The sequence below is a fragment of the Vicugna pacos genome, chromosome 33 (assembly GCF_048564905.1).
Source record: "Vicugna pacos chromosome 33, VicPac4, whole genome shotgun sequence".
NCBI lineage: Eukaryota > Metazoa > Chordata > Mammalia > Artiodactyla > Camelidae > Vicugna > Vicugna pacos.
Window position 1 is genome coordinate 14013002 of NC_133019.1, and position 25870 is coordinate 14038871.

At 39.6% G+C, this 25870-nt stretch overlaps 1 protein-coding gene and 1 non-coding gene across 6 annotated transcripts in view; one reads left to right on the top strand and one right to left on the bottom strand.

Moving 5' to 3' along the window:
• CADM1 (cell adhesion molecule 1) overlaps positions 1-25870 on the top strand; it is a 320245-nt gene that overhangs the window by 149575 nt on the left and 144800 nt on the right. The gene's annotated exons all lie outside the window — the stretch shown is intronic.
• Positions 3181-3253, bottom strand: TRNAT-CGU (transfer RNA threonine (anticodon CGU)). Its single transcript has one exon. It is a non-coding gene; the product is annotated as a tRNA-Thr (tRNA).

The window sequence follows — 25870 nt, forward strand, 5'->3', positions numbered from 1 at the left end:
TAGGAGCACCACGGTTAAGCTCTGCCCAGTGGCACCCCTGCCCCTGGCCTCTCTCAACAGAAAGCGCTACTTGGAAAGAACAATAAACATCAGTGACTTAGGTGCTTGCCAGCTCGGTTGTTAGGAATGGAGGTAAAGCTAAAGATTAAAGGCAGCTTGACAAAATCCTACACACCATCCAGCTGGGCTTTGCACATTATGAGATGTGGTAGGACAGAATGAGGGTATTTTAAAAAAAAAAAATTAGTGCTATTATGCAGCTGGAGGGCACTGGGCTGAGTTGGGAAGATGCCAGGAGAACTTGTGCTGCTTGTGTAGATAAACTTGCAGGGCTTCAGCTTTCAACTCCATCCAGTCCTTTCTGTCAGATTCTCTTAACCTTGTCCTGTCCCTTGCTGAGCACTGACATTTTCAGAGCAGAAGGAAATCATGTTAAATTTATGTACGAGGAGGGGGATGTCTGTGTGTTTTGCTGGACTCTAGTTTTAAGGCTTTGGGCTCTTTTGATGAGTTCTGTCCTTGGTTTGTTTTGTAGTCTCAGAAGAGCTTATAAACCAGTGCTGGTCAGGAGTCTCATTTGGATGCTCATCATCTCTGGTCTGCATGGTAGCGTTTGGTTCTTTGTGGCGCTTCTGTAGAAGCGCCTCAGCCCCTACTGGGGAGCCAAAGGGCCCCCGAGTAGCCTGCTGCTGCTGGGCCGTTTGGTCTGTTTCCACCCAGACAGTGCCGTTTTTGTCAGTTTACTTTATTGGGATTTTGCCCAAGATTTTTGAGTTTTAAAACAGAAATATTTGGAAAACTCAGAGGTTGGAGGATTATGAGAGACAGGCCTAGGAAGGAAGGTTTGGGCCAAACTGTAGAGGATCTTGAACCTCTGCCAGAGGGGAAGATGTTTTTATTTTATCTGTAGACAGGTGATGGGGAACCACTGCGAATGACTGAGCTGGAGAGAGACAAGGTAAGGATGGACTGGAGAGAGACTCGTATCAGAGTCTGGTTAGAGGGCTGTTGTCCAGTTGGGATATGATAAATGGCTTGTAAAAGAGTGGCAGGAGTAATCGTGGTTAGCAGTGTGGACCCCAATGGTGAGAACTGGGTTTCATCTTTTATCTCAACTCCAGTCAATGGCTGTGGCTCCTCGGAGTGCTGTGATGGTAAAGATTGTAAAGTTACGTCTGGGCTCCATGGCAGTTCTGTGATCCGTTAGTGATGTCTGTCATGGGTGAAAGAATAGTGGATGGTGCACCTCTTCTGTGCGTATGTTGCCCCTGGTAAACATAATCCACAATCCTGTCGAAGTATTAGGAATTAGTGACAAACAAAAGTGGAGAATCAGGATGTTGTAGGAGTAAATGGTGACTGATGTTTAAGTCTGCCTGGCCTGACTTAGAAAAGTGCCAATTAAAGGAGAAACATCTGGTAAATAGAGAGATATATATTGAAGTTTGGGACTGAGATCAGAGAATTAGACTGGCAATGGTTTTGTGGAGATGTGAAATTGATTTTGCTCTTGCGGGTGGGGAGCAGAAGAGGGCTGGGGACAAATTAGTGGAGATCGGCTCGAGTTGCCCTGTCCATATTGGTGCTGAACTCTGAATGTGGGCATTTTACATCTTGAGTCACATTGCAGGGAGATGAAGAAGTGAATTTGGTGCAATAAGCATTTGGAAGTAGGTTAGTGTTTAGAGTGCTGTATCTGGACAACATATGTATTTTCTTAAAACTCCATTGAAGTTTTTTATTTATTTTAAACTCTTACCTGAACTCTACCTTGTTTATTAATTGGCAAATTTTAGTGTTGACTCGAGCAAAAGGTCTCTTCTCTGCTATCTTGAGATTATATAGACTATCGATGCTAAGAAGAAATACCAACTGAGCTCTTGTAGAAAAAAACAAGGGCTCAGAGAGTTGGCTGAAGTTTGACTAACATCACGGAGATACAGGTGATACAGTTGGTCTGAGACTCGGGTCTTGTGAGTTTTCCTCCAAGTGCTTTTTCTGTTATTCTGTGCTATCTTTTCTAGAATATATATGATACAGAATTGAACTTAATGTATAAAAATAAAGGATAAATGATGAGCATCTTCTGACGGAATAATTTGGAGAAATGGAGATACTGGCCATCCCCAGCTTTTTGCCCTTTTACATTTTCCTGCTTCTTTCAACTATTCATAAATATATTTAAACCTTTGACGTCTTTGAGTATTTAGGTCATTTCTAGTCATTTACTCTTTTAAATAGAAAAAGACAGCTAGACTGCTTAGGGTTAAATCCAAGGTTTACCATTTCTTGCCTATGAGATCTCTGATCAATTTCTTACCCTTTGTACCCCAGTCTCCTTCTCTGTAGAATGGGAGTAACAATTCTGCTAACCTCAGCGGGTTCCTGTAAGGGTTAAACGAGGATGGATGTGTAAAGTATTTTAGGACAATCTTTGGTACTTGGCAAGCTCTATATAGTAAGAGCGTAAACTTTGGATTCAAATTCTAACTCCATCTTTTATTAGATGTTTGACCTTGGACAATTACTTCTCTACACTTAGATAATAATATCTACTTTATAGGGCAGCTATGAGAATTAAGTGAGGAAATATAGATAAAGTGCTTTCACAGTGCTTGACTTAAAATAAGGACAAATACACAATCATTGTTTTCATTATTACCATCATAATCATTATAGTTATGAATAATGCTGTAATGAAGCTCTGTACACATAAACCTTTGTATGTCTTCGTGAATGTTTCCTTAGGGTAAATACTTAGAAGTGGAATTGCTGTGCTCCTCTCGACTTTCTAAAATGTCTGTAATAAACCTTTGTATATTTTAAGAAATGGCAAACTTTCATTGAGCATGCAATAGGTGCAATTTACCAATCTAGGCATAGTAGGTTCTACAAGAATGAACATTTCCTTATTGTAATGACCTTAGAATCTAATGTGAGAATTAAGAGATGAAACTAACTGATAAAGTATGCAACATAACATGTTGAAAAGGGACAAAGTTCATTGAAAACACATCCATTGGAGAGGTTAGTTTTGGCTGGGGGAAATCAAGAGAGGCTTCATGAAAGAGGTGATGGAATTAGATATTGATGGTGCATTGTCTTTTTTTTTTTTTTTTTTGGCAGCAGGGGGAGAGGTTGATTAGGTTGGTTGGTTTGTTTGTTTCTTTGTTTATTTAATGGTGGGTACCGGGAATTGAACCCAGGACCTCGTGCATACGAAGCAAGCACTCTACCACTGAGCTGTACCCTCCCCAACGGTACATTGTCTTTTGACAGGTGGAGATAGGGAAGGTGATTCTTGGCGTAGTGAGGCCTGCCATATGGCCATTTCTGTTATTGGGGCCTTAGGGTTTAAGCACATATACAAGTCATTAACTTTGGAGACTTAAAAGACTGGTAAGGAGCTTATCTTTTCTCTACTCACTGTTCCTCCGCCTAGATTGTCTTTATTTTCCCTCCGTCTCCTTCAGGACACAGGCATTTTTGGATTTCCTAGTTTCTTTTAGAACCATGATACTACATCATGTATTACTTAAGCCTGACTGAGGCCGGAGTCCACGTGCAGCTCTTTAGTGCATCAAATTGGAATTCAGTTTCTAGGTTCTCTATGATTACTTTCATCTGATTTCTCTGAAGAAAAGTTAATCTCTTGTTACAGTGAGATAGCAAGGTTTTGCAAGTATAGGTATTTTAATGTAGTCAGAATTCTTAAGGTAAGTTAAAACCTTTTCAGTTTTTACTTATTTTTCAGTGACAGTTATGACAAATGGCTGGCATAATTTATTTTTGCTTTGTAGATGGATATAACTGGGGATCTTATACATTAGGTGTGCATTTTTTTATGAATTCATAAAACTTCAGCCTAGAACATTGGATTAGATGCTAAGGCATTCATGTTGACAAGCAGGAAGTAAATTGTATTCTGATCCAGTTTGTATAATAACGTGCAACCCAATTCACTTAAGTGTGTATTGGTAATTTTGCATTGCTGTGAGCCTTAAGTTACATGTATAAGAGTTGACAGTCGTTTCAGCATGTGTTAGACTTGAACTCCAGAAGGTAAAGGAAGTTCTGCTACTTCATTTCTGTTCAAAACAGTGAAAAAAAGGATCCTCATAGAATTCCCTGCTGCACACGGTAAATCCACAGTCTAACCGAATCCACCAATAACCCAGGCTATGAGCTACTTAAGGCTGCTTGTTTTCTTAAAGCTTTTACAAGACAAATTTATCATTTTATATGTTATTTCTAGGTCAACTGTTAGATTAATGTTTTATCTGCAGTGCAAAACCACAGCGCTGCTTTGTAAACTTTGTTATCTTATTCAAACTGAAATTGCAAAACAAAGGCTTTTCTAGGTCTCGCATTCCTCAGTGGAGAGCTTCGTTTATTGTGTGGTTTCGTTTATTTTCTCCTTAAGTCTAAATTTTCTGCAGATGGAGTAAATACCCTATTTGAGGCTTTCAAATCTTATTAATTAAAGCTGGTTAGCAGTCATTACTGATCATTTAGTTACTTTTATTTATTTTTGCTTTGTTATAGCCAGCAGGAGGCCACTTTAAATGATCAGAATCTAAGCATGTTCTGCTCACTAAAGTATACCTCGTGCCTGGCCACAGAAGAATACTCAAGAAATATTTGTTGAAGGAGCACACTGATTATGTCTCTGACTTATGAGGGTGTAAATCTAAAAAAAAACACCTATAGTTCAGAATATGTAGACCTCTCCATCAGTCTGAGAGCTGGTAACCTTGGACATTCTCTCTTTCTGTTTGAACTAGTATGGATTTATTTTTCTTTTTCAAGTATGATATGTCCCCAGTGCTTAAGCAGGCCCGGGAACTCCTTAATACTGTTTTTGAAATATGTTACGTTTTAGGACCGTATGGCAAAATTTTCTTCCATTTGCATGAACTGAAAGTTTATTTTGTTCCGTGACTCTCAGTCTGCAGGGAAATTTGATTTTAAATAGATGGCTTTTACCACATGCATTATGATTTGACTTTTTTTTCTTTCTTTCTGCAGCTCCATCCTAAAACCCTAATGCATTTCAGCTAGTACATAAACCTCGTTATTAAAAACTCTTTTTAGAACAGCTGATTGTAGCTGTTGGTCAGAGTTCCTAGAAAGACACATCATAAAAGGAATTGTCATACAGGGTTTTGTGTCTCCTTATGGGAACAGCAGAGCTTGCATTTGCCACCAAAGATGCAACTAAAATCATTGTAGATGTGACCCAGATGTCATAAAAGCAAAAATGCAGCTATAAACCTACACGTTATTTTAGCTTTATTTTTATTTAATAAACATTTTAGGCATGTCAGATAAAAATCTTAAAGAGTCACTATGCTCAGAAGCATTTTTCAGTTATTGAGGATGAAAGAAACGATCAGAGATCGGGAAGAACCACGCATGAAGTCATCGGGCGTTCAGCATGCTTGCTGGAACATGGTTTATGGCAGCTGGGTGATTTGGAATCCCATCCATTTAACTCAGACTCCCTCATTTGGGGCGGTAGAGCAGACCTGATAAATAAATTGATTTTAAATTTGATCCCAGGTAGTTTGGTGATCTTACTGGAAATACAGATAAAATTTAGAATACCTAGGGAGATCAATACTTTTTTGCCTCTTCCTCTTTTTAACTGAAATATGATGAATCTCAGTTGGGCTTCAGAGGTGGCAGATTGAAGAGGGTTCATGCCTGAGCTCTCTGGTAGAAGTTTTGGTTCAGTTCTTCTGTGTTACAGGTTGAAAGGAAATTTGTTCTCTTATTTGATGGTTAAGAGACTTGCCAAAACGAAAGTTGCCCAACTAGTAATTAAGTTTGGAGCTTATAGTCTGATATCAGATGTCCGCTTGTGGGGTCATAAATCATTGACTAATTGGAAAATGTTGAAACTGAAAACTGAATTCTGAGTAAAGTAAGATTAGTGAAGAGGCAAAGTAAGGGCAGCCTCTGTGAGGCAGGTGTGGCAGAAGCTCCATGAAACGCTGATTAAATTTGTTTGATTTTGAAATCACAACATCTTTGAATGGTAAAAAGATGGAACAAGCCTCTTCAACATGGAAGGTACAGGAGCTTATAAAATGGACAGCACTTTTGGTCTTCTTCCCCGTCTTTATCAGTTTTATGCCAAGAAAGATTGAGGGATCTGCATATTTGCAGAGAAAGCAGGTGAGGTGTAATTGTCCAGTATTCAAGGAGAGTTGAGCCATGGCAGAGACCAGAGTAGGGCTGCTGTGACCAATTATGGCAGTGGGCAGAGAGTGCTTCCCGCACAGTGTGGCTCCTGTGCATAAGCATCTGCCATTGGTCACTGGGAGCTTTCAAAAGGCTTAAGTGATTATGATGCTTGAAAGCATGTTGGGTTACTGGATTTATAATATTCTTAGAAAGACAATAAATTCCAGGTTATGGAGAGAGAATACATTAGTGTGTGCCTAGATATTGGTCGTTCTTTAAATCTTTCTCCAAATAATAATGTCTCTCTGATTTGAGACAAAAACACTAGGCAATTTAGTGTTGGGCAAATATTTCATCAGCTTCAGTGAATTTATTGCATCCCAGCCCCACTGCTTACTTGCTGGGTAACCGTAGGCAATTACTTAAATTTTTCGGTAACTTAATTTTCTCATCTATAAAATGCAGTTAAAACTCTTACGGTTTTGTTAGTATTACATGAGTTAATATGTCAAGTGCTTAGAATAATATTTGGCTAATAGTAACATCGTACATGTGTTAGCTAAGATGATGTTGGTGGTGATGATAGTGAGGATGATGGTGATGGTGAGGATGATGGTGGTTTTGCTGGTGAGGATGATGATTATGTTCTCCTCCTTTTCCTTCTAGTATTTATAGAAATGTATGCTTTCTCTCAATTCAATCATTCACTACTTCAGGAGAACCAATCTTCCAGATTAGCATTTTATAACCCAGGATAACTACAGTCCTCTCAGGGCCCATCAGTATGTTACAGCTTTGTGCTTAGATTATTCGTAACTAATCTCTTGGAGGTGGGATTTACAAATTCAGTCTCAGTTCAGTAATGGTAGTTGTTTTTCTCTGGTTATCCTGGAGATGATTTATTACTAGAAGCACCAATGTGACCCTTTTAAAACATGTTTACCTAATGTAAGCTCATTAAGAAATGGATTTTTAATAAACCATTGTCACAGCTCTATAGAGTATTAATTCAACAACATTTGTGGGCCTCTAGTTTGTATATAGCGTAGTGATAGAAGTTGTGGGGAATACAGAGAGGGTCAAAAAAATGACAGTTCAGTTGCGCAGATGCAACAAATGCAGATGAAAGGTTAAGTAGCATTAAGAAAGATAAAGAGCCAAGGGGTGAAGAGCAAAGAGACAGAACAGCCACCTCCTGTCTTGGGGGTGACTTCACAGAAGTACAAAAGGCAGGAGTTCAATAGGCAGAATGGAGGGAAGCAGGCTGAACAGTAGAGGAAGATGGGGGTGTAAGCAGAGAAGTCACAGGCAACCTAATTACTGGAAAAGAGAGTTTATATCAAGAAGTAATTGAATAACAAGTTGGTAAACTAGAAAGATACAGTTATGTGGAAAGGATAAAATTTGGGTTAACTAGGAGACAGTGTCTACAGCACATCAAATTAATACGTGTATTAAGCTCTGACTTTACTAACTACATCTCAATAGGAAGCTAGCTGACTGCAGACCATCTGGGATCTAGTGGCAGGTGCCTGCCAGAGCTGCTGGCCCGGGAACCCCCTGAAAAGAGGCAGAAAAAACTAATAGGTTCATCTTTGGAGTCAGTCAAACTTAAACAGACTGGCTTTAAATTCAGCTCAGCTACCTAATACTTGTACTAGTAGACAAGTTAATTAATTATCTGAACCTCAATTGCCACACCTGTAAATAAATAGGAAGGTGGCAACTTTGAGATGTTGTGAAGATTAAATGAGATGGATAGTGTTCGTGTGGGGGTGTGTTTTGAGATGGATAGTGTCTGTACTTAACAATGTACTTAAATAATGTACTTAAATAATGGTAATACTAGTAACAGCAACACAGTACGTTTCAACCAGATAGAATGACTTTGCTTTAATTGTTTTCCTGTGTTGAGATGCCATGTGAAGTGTTAATTAGTGTTGCACTTCTTGAAGAAAAAGTTGGAAAAACACTCCTTGTGTACACTTACTTTTAACCTTACTACTGCGAAATGATGGTGCTTCCAGTTACGACTGTGAGATCCAGCCATCCTTTTAAAAGAACTACATTGTGAAGATACACTTCAGGAAAGAATTTATATTTGGTATTTTACTGAATTCATGTTTTGGTCCCAATTAATGTATTTTAAATTTTTAAGAAGGGTAGGAACCAAAAGAGTAGGTATAATTGAAGAGTTAAGGATAAAATTAAATAAGGGTTTCCCTTTATCAAGTGTTTTAGTAATAGAGGTTTTTCTCTGCTGTGAATCCCTACTTCTCCATTTCCCCCAAATTTGTCATTCGGTTTATTTTTAAATGCTGCCATAAATCCGTCTTAGTTTTCTAGGCAGTATAATATCGTGAAAAGAACGCAGACTGAACAAAACCCTAAGTTAAATATCCTCTGTGCCATTTTCTAGCTTGTGTGATCTTGAGTAAATCATTTCATGTTCTTGAGCCTCATTTTCAATAAAATGAGGATAGTCAGGATACCTAACCTGCATATTTCACAAGTATTTAGGATTGAATAAAACAATATATTTGAATATGTCTAAATACTCAAGTATATTGATATGATATATCTTTTATAACCTCGGAAGCGAGGTCCATGAGTCCCTAGGGATCTCTGAGATCGAAACTGTTCTCATAATACTAAGATGCCATTTGTCTTTTTCGATATGTTAACGTTGGCACTGATGGCACAAAAGCTACGGTGGATAAAATTGCTGGTACTTTAACCTGAATCAAGTCAGTGGCACCAGACTGTCCTAGATGTGATTACATTCCTCACCTTCACACACGCTCCATAAGAAAGACTGTCCTGATGAAGCTGTAGAACTTATTAATTTTGTCAGATCTTCTTTCTTTTTTTTAGAATTCCATTTTATTTGTATCATTTTTTAATTTTTTAATTGATTGATTGATTGGCTGGGGAGTGGGAAGGGAGGTAATTAGGTCTATGTATTTATTTGGTTTTAGAGGAGGTACTGGGGATTGAACTCAGGACCTCGTGCATGCTAAGCATGCGCTCTACCACTGAGCTGTACCCTCCCCCTAATTGTGTCAGATCTTGACCTTGAGCACACATCTTTTTAATAGCCTGTGTGATGACGGGGGAAGTACACATGAAGTCCCTGCTCCCTGCTCCCTGCCAGTACAGTGATGTCTCAAGGAAGAATATTGGTGAGACCGAGTTACATGACGAACTAGCCAGATGTTTCATGGAACTACATTTTACTTAAACGAACGATCGACAAACTGTGGTCAAACAGACTTGGGCATTAAGCAGACATTTTCTTGAAAATAAAGTGAGCCAGGCGTCTTAAGGGAAACAGCGCACTGTGTTTGTAAAACTCAAGCTTTCAAATGAAAATAGAATTTTAGAAAACTTGAAGCTCACTGAGAACTTGATAGCTTCCAGATAACTTAAAGACTTTCCTGATGAGCTTGGTGGTGATAAATGAGTGTGATTTCAAGAAAATAATAACAATAATAAAATGGTCAACATTTGGAAGATCTGCATAACTTAGTGAATTGATGTTTTCCAAATGACCAATGCACGATGTTAAAAAAAAAGGGCATGAGTAAAAGATTCATTCAAAATGTGAGATAGACCAATGGATTTTAATGGAACAGAGTATGAAAGCTCTTTGATAAGGTTTCTGATTCCACATTCTAATTTAGCATTAAGAAAGTAGCACTTGTTGAGTTTTGGTATAGTATCAAAGAAGAATATCCATAATTATCTGAAAACACTATTAAAATATTTTCCCTTTTCAACTACTGTCTGCGTGAGGCTAGGTTTTCTTCATATACTTCAATCAGAACAACATATCACAACAGATTGAATGAAAAACATACATAAGAATCCAGGTCTCTTCTGTTAAGCTAGACGTTAAAGAGATTTGAGAAAATCCCACTACTCTTTTTTCTTTCGACAATGTGGTTATTTTCACAAAAAGATGTTAATTATGTCAACATGTAATGGATTTATTAATATTTTAAGTGCATTAGTAAAAAAATGTAATTTTTTTCAATTTTATTTATTAATATGGTAAAAATCGATAGATATAATCCACATAAACAGAAACTTTTCGAGGTCCTCAGTAATTTTGAGCAGTTGTAAAGGGTCCTGACTTCCTGAAGTTTGAGAACTGCTCTTGTAAAAAGATAAATTAAGGCTTAAGATGTTGATGGTTTACAAATGCTTGATATCGCCATCTCGTGCCAAAATAGGGAAATGCAGGCATTTTTTGAAGAGTTCAGCTTTGTAAGGCACTTATAATGATTTAGAATGACTGCTTCTTGGAAATTTATCAAGAGAACAAAAAAGACAGAAGTTCATATTTCCAAGGCATAGCTCTTAAGATATATGTGCCAAATATATTAAATTTCAGAAGGCAAGTAAAGAACAGGTAATTAAATGGTTATTTTAAAAGTCTAACATGGGTTTTAGGCCAATCTTATTGTAAGAACACATGTTGTTTTTGTCTATTTCATAGTACAGAGAGCTGCCTTGGGTGTGATGTATCTACTGTTTGAAATATACCGATAAATGTTTATGCTGGTACTTCCCTTCAGTGGCATGTCATTGTATCTATGAATGACTTAAGGTTCAGTCATTGGTCAGTAGCACAAACTTTGCTGATCACATTCTTCTGAAGGGGAATGCAATCAGTTTCTTACGATACAGATTTTAAGCCCGTACCACGGTGAAAAATTTGGATTTGCTGCTGGTAGTTTTGGATGGTGTGTCCTGCGCAGACATGCAGAGTAAGCATTGTTCCTTGCCTTCCAGTTTCTGAGAATGAAAATTTACAGGGTAAATATGCACCAACATGTAGCAGGATGTATAGACTATAAATAGAGCCAAAGCCAAATCGTGAAAGGTGCGGCCGCAAGGAACAGGCTCATGAATAATGAACATTTATGCTATGGAATAGCTTCAGTGTGTCTGTTTCTGTGTCGACAAGCTATGGGAGAAGGAAGGAACCCTGCTTCATTTTCATTCAGTTAGAGGAAGGGCCACTGGCCAGTTTTTTGACGCAATTCAGCCAATTGTTTTCAAAATAACGTGTTCTTTTCAAACAGTTTCGTGTGTGTGGGGACAGCTGCGCTCGGATGAAATGACCGTGAGCCCTCCACTCTCCCTGCTGTACTCATTTTCTGCCTGTATTCACTGTGTGCCCAGTGACCCTGCTGATGAATATTTTAGGCATCTGCATGGATAATCAGACTGCCCACAGGAGAGCCGCTTGCTAGTCTGTGAGGCTGGAAATGCTGTCGAGATGCTGCTGACTCTAGTTCCGTGTACCAACGTGAAAACAGTAAATACCTGAGTAAGTTCTGAATCTGGATTGTCTTTGAGCATCCACAGATGCCCTGAAACCGGGTGCCAAATTGCACCTGGAGGGAGATGGTTGTGTTTGTGTTTTTGAGAAAACTCGAGAGCTTTTATCAGACTCACCAAAGGGACTGTGACCTCATAAAGAGTCACTGAAGAATACTTTGTAGCTTTGGAAGTGCCTCTACGTACGTTTTTATTTGTCCTACAACCGTTCTGAGGGAGATGTGGCTGGTATTGTCCCCCTCTCTCTCTCCCTCTCTCTCTCTCTCTTTTGTTAAGGAAGATCGTGACTGGGAGCTTAAGCAGTTTTGAGTTCCATCCTGTAGGCACAGGGAGCCATTGAAAGTTTGAAGTGTGGAAGTGATGTGATCAGATTGTTGTTTGGAGAGGATGCCCTGGTGATAGTGTGGAGGATGTTTCCGAGGAGTGAGAAGCTGGACTGAGGAGGCCATTTGGAAGATCAGGTGAGAAAAGATGGTTGACCCTAATTCCATTTGTGGCAGTCAGATTGGAAACCAGATGATGGATCTGCAAACTCTTTGAACTCCTTGGGATTTGTCTACCAACTGGTGTCGGAGGGGAGGGGGGAGGTAAGGAGGAAAAATGTTTCTGATGACTTTCTGTCTCAGTTGATGAAGGGAGGAGCAGCGGTGGGGGAAGTGGGAAGGTGATAAACTTAGTTTCAGCCATGTTGGTTTTGAAGAACTGATGGGACAACCAGGGCGAAAGACAAATGAGCCATTGGAAGTGTGGGGCTGGGACTGGTGTGATGACTTTGACCTTGCTTAGAGTGTGTAGGGGAAGAAGGGACAGTGCTAGGGTTGGAACTGAGAAAATACTGGCCAGTGATATTTTAGGGAAGCCCCCAGGAAATCCAAGAGTGGCCAGGGAACATCACTTCATCTCTTCTCTCTATTCCTGCGTAGAGAAGTAGGAATTAAAGATATTTCTTGACTCTCTTTATTTTACAATCAGATTACTCCATTATTTCTGAATGACTTTAAATTCATGAAGTTTCCATAAACCAGGTATCGCCTTAGTCTGCCTTCAAGTCAGTGGAGGCATCAAGCCAAGGATGTGTTGAGGGGACTCCTTTACAATCCTTAGAACCTTCCCCATGCTTAGACATGGACATTGATGCTTTATCAGGCCTGTGTAAATGTCAGATCGATCCAGCTCCAAATACCTCCCCATTGTCCCCGGCCACCCCACCCCCCGCACCTCCCCAATAGCAATTCTGGAGCCACAGTTGCTCCGAGATTGTCTCAGTGTCCTCAGTGATTCATGGAATGAATGGATAGCATTTCTCTTGATGGCTCTGCTCACACCCAGAGCTCACAGTTCTCCTCCCTCACCTGAAATGACTTCCCCTTCATCCCACTTCAGCTGTGCGCACACATGCCGCACCTAATAGATCTGCTCCACTTTCAATATTTCAAACTCCATTAAGCCTCATCTCTGAAATAGCCTTCTAACTTCCATCTGCCCCATACCCGCCTTTCTCCTGAGCTTGCTGTTTTCTCTCCTCCTCCATCTCATCCCTTGTTCACATCCCTTCTTCTGTCCTTGTTTCCCAGTGAGGGGAGGTGGGGAGAGAGGAGGCTGGTTACTCCCTTCAAATATCCTGCTTCTGTGCCCAGCTTAGCAATAATCAGATGGTTCCATAATGAGTGTGCCGGTCCTGTGGATTCCCTCACACGTGTTCTTTGATAATTTCCCACCCACATTCTATCTTCTTTTTTTTTTTTTTCTCCTACTTTCTGGTAACTGGGCATTGTTAGAAAACTTCACAAAAACTGGGGCAGTTAGATCGATAAATGTGTGTTGAATAAAGGAATCTAGCAACACCCCCCCCCACCCTTCCTGCAATACACACACCCTGGGAGAGGGGAACATTAGAATTGTGCTGAAGAAAAATAGATCTGTATTTCATTTTAGTTTCACTTGGTCATCTGTGTGTGTGTGTGTGTGTGTGTGTGTATGTGTGTGTTTAAATATTTTTACATGTGTTAACTGATAGCTCAGAAAATTGGGGTCTTCCTAACTTTGTATGTTTTGATGAGAAGATCAGCCTTTGTACCCCCGCATCTTTCCTTACAGGTATAGATTTGGTCAAAATCTTGATACAAATTTCCCCCAGATATTTACCTGTTTCAGGGTAGGAACTGGACTGTGCAAATGCTTTTTCTTGCTTCTAAACTGTGAGGGATATTTATTTATTTTATTTTTGTCAGTTGGTTCCATGGTTCATGAATTCTGTATTATAGCAGGAGTCATCAAGTGGATGGAGAATCATCGAAATTGTAAGTTTAGGACATTAGTTGGAATAACCTGAACAATGTGCTTACCTTTTGGGCCCTTAATTTAATTTAAAAGTAAATGAGTCTTATGATGGCGATGGCGATGGCGAGCTTCACAGATACGCCTGCCGGGCTTTCGGATGGAAATGTGTGTCCGTGTGTGTGGGAGGCTCTTTTGTTTAGCTGGAGAGGCTAGGAAATCTTTGCCCCCAAACACTCATTGTTTAAAGCACTTAAATAACCGAATATAATGTTAGCAAGAGGTTTCCTTTGAGATGGAAACACTGACTTCCAAGAATATAACCAAGTGAGTGGAAGCGCTGTGAACAATGTCTTCCTTATTTCCTTTAAAATGCCCATGAAATTGTTTGAAAAGGAGACAAATCCCCAGAAGTAACCACAATGAGAATCAGGCATCCAGCCGATTCTGGTTTCTGGAAGGAATTTTTAGTCTTGTCCGGGGTTGGAAGCAGATTAAGAGTTGCCCCTGCTTCAGCAGCCCCCATCCTGACCTGACCCCCACGCCCCCACGCCCCCCGCCCTCCAGCCGTCTCCTCCCTCCAGCCAGGAATCCTTGTACTGTCCTGTTTGCCTTTCCGTTCATCTCCAGTGCTCTTCCTTGCTTTGGTGGATTGGGTGAATGGCTGCCACCTGCTCTTTTTTTGACTTATCTTTTTTGTGCAGAGGGCATGGAAACTGATCATCGAAAGTAGCCTCCTGGCCCCCCGCCCAGGATCTGGCTTGGCCTGTGACCTTTGGTACTTCTGCATCGGCACCTGCCACTGGGCATCCTTTTGCCCCTGTCAGCATAGTGTGCGTTTTGTCTGTCTCCCCAGTTGGTAAACTCCATAAGGGCTGAGAAGGGAAGTTGGAGCGGTGGTGGATTCCTTCTCATTGAAGCCTCAGCACCTCGCTCGGTTCCTAACACATGGTGGTCATTGAAGAGATCTGCCACATTCATTAGTGAGACTCGACTACTGGGAAGGGCTTCCAAGCAGTCCTCAAGTGTGGTAGGCATTGAAGACCAAGCTCCAGGATGCAAAAAAGGAAGCAAACCAGATATCATAGCTCATAAGGAAAGAATTTGTGGGAATCTGCAGCAAAATCTTTCTGAAACAGATCTACTTTAGGAAACAAGGAACTGTCAGGAAAGTTGTTCTTTGTAAATTTATTGAGATACATAGAGGTTGCATCTATTATGAGGATTTTAGAAAGAATATAATGAAATGAAAACTATAGTAGGTAAAATAAATCTTTGTTGTAAATGTCAGAAGGAGACTTACCTTAGAAAATTCGGCCAGTGATAAATAGTAAACTTCACGGAAATGCCTAGAATGCAATGGAGAAGGCTAGAAAGATGCAGTTCTAACCGAGAAATGAGGGAGAGTATCGAGGAAGGTGGAGCAAAACTAATGCATCAACTGTGATCATTACTGGAGGGACATTTTTCAGATCTAAAAGAGACCCAATCTTAGGTATGAAAACCACATTCCAGGGGGGCGGGGTATAGCTCAAGTGGTAGAGTGCGTGCCTGGCATGCATGAGGTCTTGGGTTCAATCCCCACTACCTCCTTTAAGAATTAATCAACCTAATTGCCTTTCCCCTCCCCCACCAAAATAAAGTAATTAAATAATACAATAATAAAGAGAGAAAGAAGAAAACCACATTCCAGGTAGAGTTTCTACTTTCAAACCAACACTGAAAAATAATCTGTGGACTTTTTCTTTTTTAGCTGGAAAACTGATCGGTAGAGTAAGGGAAATAAAGGTGCTAAATTATTAGTCTTTCATTAAAAAGAGATTAATGTGATCTTTTGGGGTTATGTTGAGAATAGAAAGTGTTTTAAGATTTATTAAAAGTTTTTGTAACTTAGTAAAGAAACAGGCATGCCTATAAAAATTAACACAGAAAACAGAATCAAACAAACACCACAAGCCATCCAGCTATAGAAAAACAGAACAGCTTCCTATACCTTTTCCTTTTTTCATTTGCAGACTCACTTTTATACCTCAGTTTCCAAAGAGAGATTGAATTTGGAAATACAAATATAATATACATTTCTAAATAATATGTGTACAATTCATTTGACTCTTAAATACTCTTTTCAGACAACTTGGGTCATCTAGGCAGACAACAAAATTTAGCCCCTCAGCCTTCGTTTTTTCATTGCAAAAACGTGTGATCCACTTATGATGGCACGTAGTAGGGCCCAAAGAAATACTTGCTGAAGAAATGAGTGAAGACGTATATGAATTAACTTACTATATGCTTGGAGAATGTGCTGTCATCTATAAACAACAAATTTATAAGAAACTGCACTGTTGCTCCCTCATTATAAGAGAGAGAGAGGTTTTTGTTTTTGTTTTTTTTAACTCTGAAATCTGGCCGAAACATCTGTCATGAGGTAAGATGTGGAGATGTTGAAATTAGCACGCAGTAATGAACATGCTGAGTGAATGAATGAGTGCAGGGGAAGGCAGAAATCAGAATTTAAATAAGTCCTAATTTTTAGGCTCTCAAAAGGTTAATTCAGATTGTTCTGGATGTCGTCATAACAGAAAGATCTGGCCAATCTGGTAGGAAATCAGAGGTCAACAGAAGTGATTAAGCAGCTAGAAAAATCAAGCTCTGAAAGAAGATCTTAGTATATAATTTGGGAAAAGAATTTGAATCTCTCTAAGCCCAGGGAAACAGGAGGATAATTTAGAATGATTTGGAGAGCTGGAGAGCTGATAGCATAAAATTGAGTAGGAAAAATACTTATTGAGTGTGCGACAGTTCTTAATAGGCAAATTAAAGAACCATATAGCATCCAAGGAAAGTAGCAAAGATGCTTTGATAAAATCTGACACCCCAAAGACAGACAGCAACTGACATTTATTGAGTACTTACCGTGTGTCTGGAACCCTCTGTGCACCATTTCCTTTAACCTCCTCAGTAATCTGTGAGCCAGGTACTGTCGCCTTCCTTTTCAAATGAGGTGCTGAGGTTTGGTCTCACGGCTGGAAAGAAGTAACCCTGTATTTTGAACTCCAGCTGCAAAACCCAATCCCGATCGCTGTATCCTTCCGCTTTCCAGGCTAGGCAGTTGGGTAAGAACAGGTATACTGTGCAGAGATTTGACAAAGTAACCCAGCTGGTGTTCCATATGCTAAATAGGTGATCTCAACAAGGCATTTTTAATTAAGTAAAAAATAATAGTAGTAATAATCTCTTCTGAGTCCAATCAAAGGTGCACTTTTGTTCAGCCTTCTGAATGAATGAATCCTTGCAGAAATGAGATTTGTATATGAGAAGGCTTTCTTCATGCACATGTAAGATAAATAGGAATTAAGCTTCTGGACCCAACAGAGTAAGCAGTATCCAGCAAACGCCTGCCCTTCAGGAGGTTTTATACGCCAGAAAATTGGCTGCCTGGTAGCGTGGAGGGGATTGGAGAGATCAGCCTGGGCTGGAATTCCTTTTCTATCTTTCATTCACTTCTGACCTCAAATAAGTCATCTAAACTCTGAGGATAACTATAGCTTACCTCGTGGGGCAGAAAATTTCTTATGATGTATATGTAAAGATAGCATTTAAAAAAAAAGATAGCATACCTGTATGCAAATAAGGTAATGCATATGTAAAGTGGCATGCAGATAAGTTTGCAGGTGTATTTAAAAAGCATGCATATCTGTACGTATGTAAGATGCTCAGTGCCCGGCACATAATAAAGATCCATTCATAGCAGCTGGCATTGTTACTGTGCATCTTTCAAAGGTAGTCCTCAGGTAAATACTTTAGAAAGTAAGTACAGCCAAGTGGTACTCTGAGATGATATGTTTTACAAAAGATTTAAATTTTGTGCCATCCTCTCAGCTGATGTATCTAATAGTAACATTTCATTCTCTGTCTTTTACACAATTGGGAAATTTACAGGATGCTTTGGTGCTTTAAAGGCAGTCGTTTGCTCACGGAGAACGTAGCTTATGGCAAATTCAGTGGTTGCCAAGCTCTAATAAGTTAGCCGGCAGAAGCATGCTTTTAATATTCATTCATCCTTAAGTGCTGCCGACTGACAGTCAGTACTAAATGTGCAGATATGGGTGCTGAGCAAAACAGAGCGAGGAAGAGGACGTGCTCATTTGTATTCTAGATGAAAATCTTAAATTAGTTTCCAAGATTTTTAAATGGATTTTTAAATGCTGGGCACATAGGAGATGGAGTTCATATTAATATTTATAAGGTTTGGGAAGATATTTAGTGAAATATTTGTATAATTTAATTTGGGTCATAATCAAGTCGGAAACCATAGCAAAAAGGACACTGTACTTTGGTGACTGTTCGGTGCCTCATAGTTAGGAATCGCCTGGAGAAACCTCAGACAACAGATGTTTGCTTGCTCCAAGAGCCCTTCTTTTTTAAGAACCAAAATCAGAGGTTATTTGTGTAGAAATTCCTTGGCTTGGATGGCTTTATGTTAATTTCATTTACGTTAATTAATTTAGAAGTCAGTCTTGGTAATGATTTTTTAAAAGCATTTATTGACAATTCTGCAGAGCTCTGTAATCTAGCTGCTTTTCTATTCTTTATTATACAGAGCAACTCCTTCGATGGTTCACAGCAAACCTGCTTCCCGTAGTTTTGCTTAGGGCTAATTGAGTTTAATGTAGTTTTGTGTGCAGAAGGTATTGACTTGCGCATAGTATTTAATTTGTGTAAATATGTGTGTATGTAATGTTTTGCCCCTCTGAGTTTTATTTTAAATGTAACCCTTGAAACTGGGATAATAGAAATTCTTAGCTTAGGCCTGCTAGCAATTGGAGGTGCCAGCGGTTTAAACTGCTGTAGAAATACAATTATGAGCAGCCAAGAGCAAATCTTGTTTTAAGGTCCATGTGTAATGAATGCCTGTTAGTATCATAGAAGACAATTAAAAAGAGGTTTACCTCTCCTAAGCTGTGATTGGTTCTTTCTGATGGAAGCGTAGTGCGCCCTGTGTATTCAGCTCCCGGTGATTTAGACGCCAGTGAGCCTGGCCTGCTGCAGGCTTGGATAAATTCAGGGCAGTGGTAGTCAGGCAGAGATGGGCAAAGACTGAAAGATTAATGAGGGAGCTTAAAACAATGTTCCAAAAATGAGAGCAGTGCGCTGCTCGGTCTTATGTAATTGTGCCGAATGGAAGTCGGTCTTGGCTGCTGCTGTTTAAAAATTTGAGCAGGTTGGCAGGAAATGTTTGTTTGTTAACAAAAATTGGAGCTAGAGAACGAAAGTGAAATCCTGGGACAAAGTACCTAACTCTCTCCTCCCGTGTCTGCCTTCAGAGACACACCCTTCTCTCCATCCCCCTCTGACCCCAACTTGACCCGCCCGCCTGTGTCCCCAACTCCTTACCACTGCTGCTTTCTGGCCAGGACCCTTGTTGAGGACTCACTGAGATCGGATGCATGTCTGAAGTGTGTTTCTTGAAGCTGACGCTCTTTCACCCCAAGGCCTGAACGATCGGAGCATTTGGGGGTGTGAGAGGCCTCTGAGAAGGTCATCCAGGTTATTGTTGGTGACCTGGGGCTGTGCTGGGAACCAACCGGACACAGGGGTTTTTTTTTTTCTGGTTGGTGGTTGTAAATAGCAGTTTTGTAACATTCCTTCCTATAGATTTTAACATCAGGGATCCTAATGGCTTTAAAACGCTATTTTCCCTTTGAAAATCCTTTTAATAGATGCTGTAACGAACCTTCCATTTATGTGATGGACACAGCTGAGCCGTGCAGGGAAGCTCGTCCTACCGTTAATGTGAGGCTGGGCACTTAGAGGGGAAGAGAGAAGCGCGTAAATAACGTGGTGTAGGTGAATCACTTCTGAAATTTAAAAGCTTGCCAATACCGGTGAAGAAAAGCTGCCTTGAAAGAGAAATTGCCAACTCACAGGCAAATTCTTTCGCGCTTCAATCCAGACAACATGCCAGCTCTGTTTCCTCTGCAAGGAGTCTGGTGCCACCTACCGGAAGCAGGAAGCGCAGAAACCGGTGCAACCTCTCTCCTAGCTCCTGGGGTCCTCCCATTGGCCGTTGCTCATCTTTAGTTTTTATAAATGTGATCACTTGTTCATCATATAGTATTTATCAGGCTTCTTCTTGGCCATGGAATGAAGCTAAGCTCTGTGGGGAAAGAAGGTTACATCTGTACTAGCGGCTTGACAGGAGATTCCTCACCCTTAATTGCTTTCTAAGGTCTCTGTCTGTTTCTGCTGTCCTGCACCTTTTCCACGGACACACCAACGAGCGAGAACACTTATCGATTGGGGGCCTGGAGTGTATCGCCTGTGAAGATACTGCTGCCTCCTTTGCAGTTTTGCCTTCTTTTGTTTCTTGTCGAGAACGTGGCATCCAAATCGTATGGCTTGTGGTTGGTGGTGTTTATTTGTTTTATTTTCCTCTGTCTCATTTGCAGAGAAATATGAAGTTAGAAAACCCTCACAGCCAAGAAAGTTGATGGTGCGTGATTGAGTTCACAGAAGTCTAAAGGGAAACACGTGATTATTCTTACAGGGGCCTCAGTAAGGAGGGTCAGTTTTCATTCATCAGTATCTCCGAGGTATAGCACTGAATTAAGTTCCCTGTTGTTTCAAACTAGAAAGACTTGGCTTGAAAGGAGTTGAGGATGATGGAGGGCTTTCCTCGTCGTGTTAAGAGACCTCAGCTCTTTCTTCTTCCCATGACCACCTCTAACCCACACCCTCCGCTGAGCCCCATCCTACTGGGTTTTTAGCATGGCTCTCCCCTCTCCTGCCCTGGGACACCAACTCACTGATCTCAGACCAAATCCATCGTTGCCCAAATTGGATTGATCCCATTTTTTTTTTCCTTTTTCAAATCTCTTTCCCTAAAAAGGCACCAAAACCCCCCACCATATAACTAGTGCTCCTTCAGTGGGTCTGTGTTGTGTTCTGTCCCCACCCTCCTCTTCCCTTCCCCATCCTTCCTCCTCTTCTGGGCTAGGGACACCATAATTCATCCAGTTTCCTAGGAAATACTTATTAATTATTTACAAAACCTCTCCACTACTGCTCCAATCAGTCCAGCTCTGCTTTACCTTCCTAGCACTTCTGGAATTTCCTTTTCTTAAGCTGAATTTGTCCTTCATTCTTCTCACCATCATTCCTCCTCCTGAATTTTCCATAATTCAGCCACTTCCAAGTCATTTATCTTCTTCAGAAATTCTTACTAGTAGACTTCTAGTAGATTTGGGAAGTGGGCTATTGGCTAGAAAGAACTAACTAATCAAGTGAAATTTCACCCACCCATTCTTTCCTCCCTGCCCCTCCCCCATTAAATTATGCTTTAGAATTTCAAGACTTCTCTGTGTTTGGACATATGTGCTAGTGTTTTCATTTAAACATCAAAAGGAACTTTAGGGTAAGAAGATATATTAAGGGTTTGATGGAAAAGGTCACACATTGGTGCTGGAAGATTGCAAAGATAATACTTCATGTATTTCTACCAAATGGTTGATTAAAAGTTGTTCAAAATATGTAACACATCTCTTCAAAGAAGGTATACAGTTGGCCAATAAGCACATAAGCTCAACATTGTTAGTCACTAGAGAAGTGCATATCAAAACCAAAATGAGATACTATTTCACATCCACAAGAATGGCTAAATTTAAGAAAGACAGACAATAATAAGTGTTGACAAGGATGTGAAAAAGTTGGAATCTTCATACCTTTGCTAATGGTAATGTAAAATAGTGCAGCTAATTTGGAAAACAGCTTGGCAGTTCCTCAAAAAGTTAACCATACCATATGACTCAGCAATTACACTCCTAGCTGCCTACCCAAGAGAATGAAAACATATGTCCACGCCAAAACATGTACATGAATGTTTATAGCAGCATTATTCAGAATAACCAAAAAATGGAAACAGCCCAGATGTCCAGTAGCTGATGAATGGATAAACAGATTGTGTGCGTGTGTATGTGCCTGTGTGTGTATATATATGCATACACACATATATATTTGTATTATTAAGCATATATGTATAATTATATTATCAAGCAACAAAATAGAATGGAATATTATTGAGCAACAAAAAAGAATGAGGTTCTGACACATGCTGTAATGTGGATGAACCTTGAAAACCTTATGCTAAGTGAAAGAAGCCGAAAGGCCACATATTATGTGATTTATTTGCATGAAATGTCCTGAACAGGTAAGTCTGTAGAGACAGGAAGTAGACTAGTGGTCTACTAGGGGCTGGGGAAGAGAATAGGAGTGGCTGCTGTTGGGGGTAAAATTATTTTTGGAATGAAGACAATGTTCTGAAATTAGGTATTGATGATGGTTGCACAACTCTGTGAATATACTAGAAACCATTGCATTGTACACTTTGAGTAGATTGTACGATACATGGATTATATTTGAATAAAGGTATTATATATACATATACATGTGTGTATATATATTTTATATATATTTCATTAACAGTGGTACATACTTAGAGCCTGATTCATCTTTGTATCTTCCAAAGTACCACACAGAATGTCTTGCATAAGTAAGCCTTTGATAAATGGTTGAAGAATGAATGAATGATACACCAAACAAATTGACGAGTGGTCTTATAATGTGTGGAAAGATGTTTTTGGCAAGTGCTATGGAAGAGAGGGGTAAAGACAGTGGCCAGGGACTGAACCTCCTGTTCACTCAGGCAGAGCGTTCAGCTGTGCTGTCATCGATCTGTTATCATGACTGATAGAATCACGCTCTGCCTTGACGTCAGCCAGATGATGTATTTCTTTTTCTTTTGATTGATAGGTTGACAAAATACACTTTAGCAACTGTATGTTACGCAGATGATGCATGATGCTAATACTCTGTTGTGACCTTTATTTTTATGAGCTATGAGAATTAAGAAGCTACCAGTTTTCGTTTAATTAAGCAGTGAGACACAGCAGATGGTGCATTTGTGGGTGATGATTGCATTCCTCCGCTTCCCTCAAGCCATTCTCCAACCCTATGGAATGGTCTGCCTAGAGTGTGGCACCACTACTGCAAAATTACTAGGAAGACAAACAAGTGGTGTTAATGTAGTCCGAAAAATCTTAGCGGACAATTTACGACAGGACCTGAATACCACAGGAAGTTCTAGTAGTTAGTAGCGAGGGTGTCAGGAAGAGGAACTCGTGCCATGATGTGGTTGTGCTAGTTTACGGCTTACCTCTGTTCTCCAACATTTGCCAGTAAAACATATGAAGATTTTTATTACCCTGGTATTCTTTTGTGTAATCTGGGTCAAACATTAAGAATGCATTGGAATATAATTTGCATGTTTTAAAGTGCTCAGAGAAGAATAGGTAAGTGGGGAAGCACTGAATTTACGGCAGGTTGTTGTATTATGTTTGCTTTTAGTCACTGGGACAATCTAGAGGGCGTCCTGCCATGTGCATTTTTCCCCAAGTACTGTATGCTTACCCGCTAGCATATTTACTCCAGAGGGTGTTTAAAACACACACATAAGCACAGAGAATATGGAATTAATCCACTGCTTCTCACTAATCATGCAGCTCTTCGGGGAGAAAACCGAACTGTGAAGTTGAATTACTTTTTCTTATTGTTGAGAGAGAGAGGCTATCTGTCTAGCTCAGACTATCTTTGAAAAACTGAGTTACTTGAAAGCTGGCATAAAACTCGTAATTAAACAATATTTTAGATCCTAAGATAATATACCTCGATTTTTCTCATTAATGCACTATATGAAATCATCAAAATGAAATACATCCACTTACAGGCTATAATGTTGTTAAAAGTATGAACTATGTGGATATTTTAAAATATAGCTATCATTGCTTTAGAGAGAAGAGACCATTTGTCTGGTCTCTTTGCTACAAAGACTAGATTTGGAATTCTCATTAAATCATGAACTTCAGAAATAATATTTTAACAAAGAGGATATAATTTCTCTTTGGGAAAACTTACATTTTTTTATTGGATTCTTTAAAAATTGTATAAAGAAACGATTTCCTTTGATATTTAAGGGTGCTGTCACCACAAAACCGGTTAACTACATCATCCTGCCAAATATTCTTCTAGGACCTTTTATAATTAATTAAATGAACCATTTCTTTTCTGGATTCCCAGCAACTCTAGCATTGAAGATGTAAAACTGAAGGTGTAAACACTAATTTTGCTATTCTTCTTGTAGAATAAAAGATTATTAACATTTTGGTTAAAACTCACTGGTCTGTAAAATAGGGAAATATCTATAAACATGTAACTGAATAGGAAATCCAACATAATAACTGATTTCAGCCTATAAATTATTTTTTTATTAAAAAAAATTTTATTGAAGTATAGTTGGTTTACCATGTTGTGTTATTCTGTGGTACACCAAGTAGCGATTGAGTTACACACACACACACACATGCACACACATTCTTTTTCATTGTAGGTTACTACAAGATATTGAATATAGTTCCCTGTGCTAAACAGTAGGACCTTGTTGTTTAAGCCTGTAAATTAGTAATGATTTTGACAAGAGAAGTGGACAATTATTTTTACAAGGGGGCATACTTTATTGCAAAATCATTGGTCTTTCATTTCTTTACAGAACTAGATTTTTATCCAATTAAAATTTAGGAAAGAAGGAACTAGATAATTTCCCATTTAGTGAATATATGGGTAACTTACCAATTCTTTTGTAACTCTGTTAATAACAGATGCTTTGCAGGACCCCAAAATGAGACCTAAACTGGAAGGTAAAATTACACCTGGTCATTTTAGGAATGTTAGGATTACTTATTTTAGTTCTCTAAAATCAGTGGTATGTTAATTCTCTATCATCCAGTTTGTTTATCTAATGATAATATTTCCCTTTTACAATGATGCTGAATATTTTGCATTATTTTTGTATTAGAGGAAGTGATGAAGTCAATCAAGATGTGCATACACCAGGAATTGACAGTCTGCACCTGTAGCCTCAATGTCTCCTGAGTAGTCTAGGCTTTTGTTAAGAGCATAGGATTTAGAATCAGGAAGATTTGCCTTCTGATCCGGGTGATCATAACATTTAGGAATTCCTTTTGGCTCTAAAAGAGACCTCCAAACTGATGGTTTAAACACTAGTTTACTTTTTCATCTAGAGGAAGTCTAGAGATGGACAATTCAGGGCCTCCACCCCGTCTTCACGAACTTAGCCTCCTTCCCTCTGCTTCACCGTCCCTAGGTGGTGACTTCTGGTCCAAGATGACTTCAGGTAGAGCGGGCTCCCCCTTAGGAAGCAGGAAAGACCGTGAAGCGCTCATCCTGGCAGAAGCAGGTTTTTTTCCCAGCCCACACCACACTTCCACTTAGGGTGCGTGCCCTGTGTGTAAGGGAGGTTGGCAACGTTGTCTTTACCACCGACAGCTGAAAAAGAAGGCTTCTGTTAACCAGGGACTAAGGGAAGAATGGATATTCGCTAAACAACTGGCATTCTCTGCCACAGTGACCTTGGCTAATTGAGTCTCAGCTTCCTCGTCCCTAAAAATGGTTGTAAAAATAGAGTCTAATTCATAGATCCTACTGCTTTGAGTATCAATTAAGTTAATACATCTCATGCTTTTTAGCACAGCGTCTGACATATGTAATAAATAAGCAACAAATGTTAATTATTATTCTTTCTAGCTATTTCCTTAATATCTCTAGGTTAATATCCTGTAGATATTTAAAGCTGAAAATGTTCAAATGTATTACAGATCCTTATTGCATTCCCAAGCTCACCATCTAGCTCTTCTTACAAGCTAGAAACCTTGGAGCAGTCTCTGAAGAGCTCTCTATTCCTGTCTGTACCCAACAGTCACCAAGTATACTTCTGCCTGCAAAACTGTTCATGAAATTTGAACCTATGTGTTCAAAATAGCATCCCTCCATGTCCATTACCACCGTCTGAACTCAAGCTGTCTCCATCCCTTGTCTTCCACAGGGCTTTGCTATCTACCAGGTAGCACCCAAATTCCTTAGAATAGTATTCAAGTCTTTTTTTTTTTTATTTTTACTACTTTATTCCTTTAGAGCAAATTCAGGT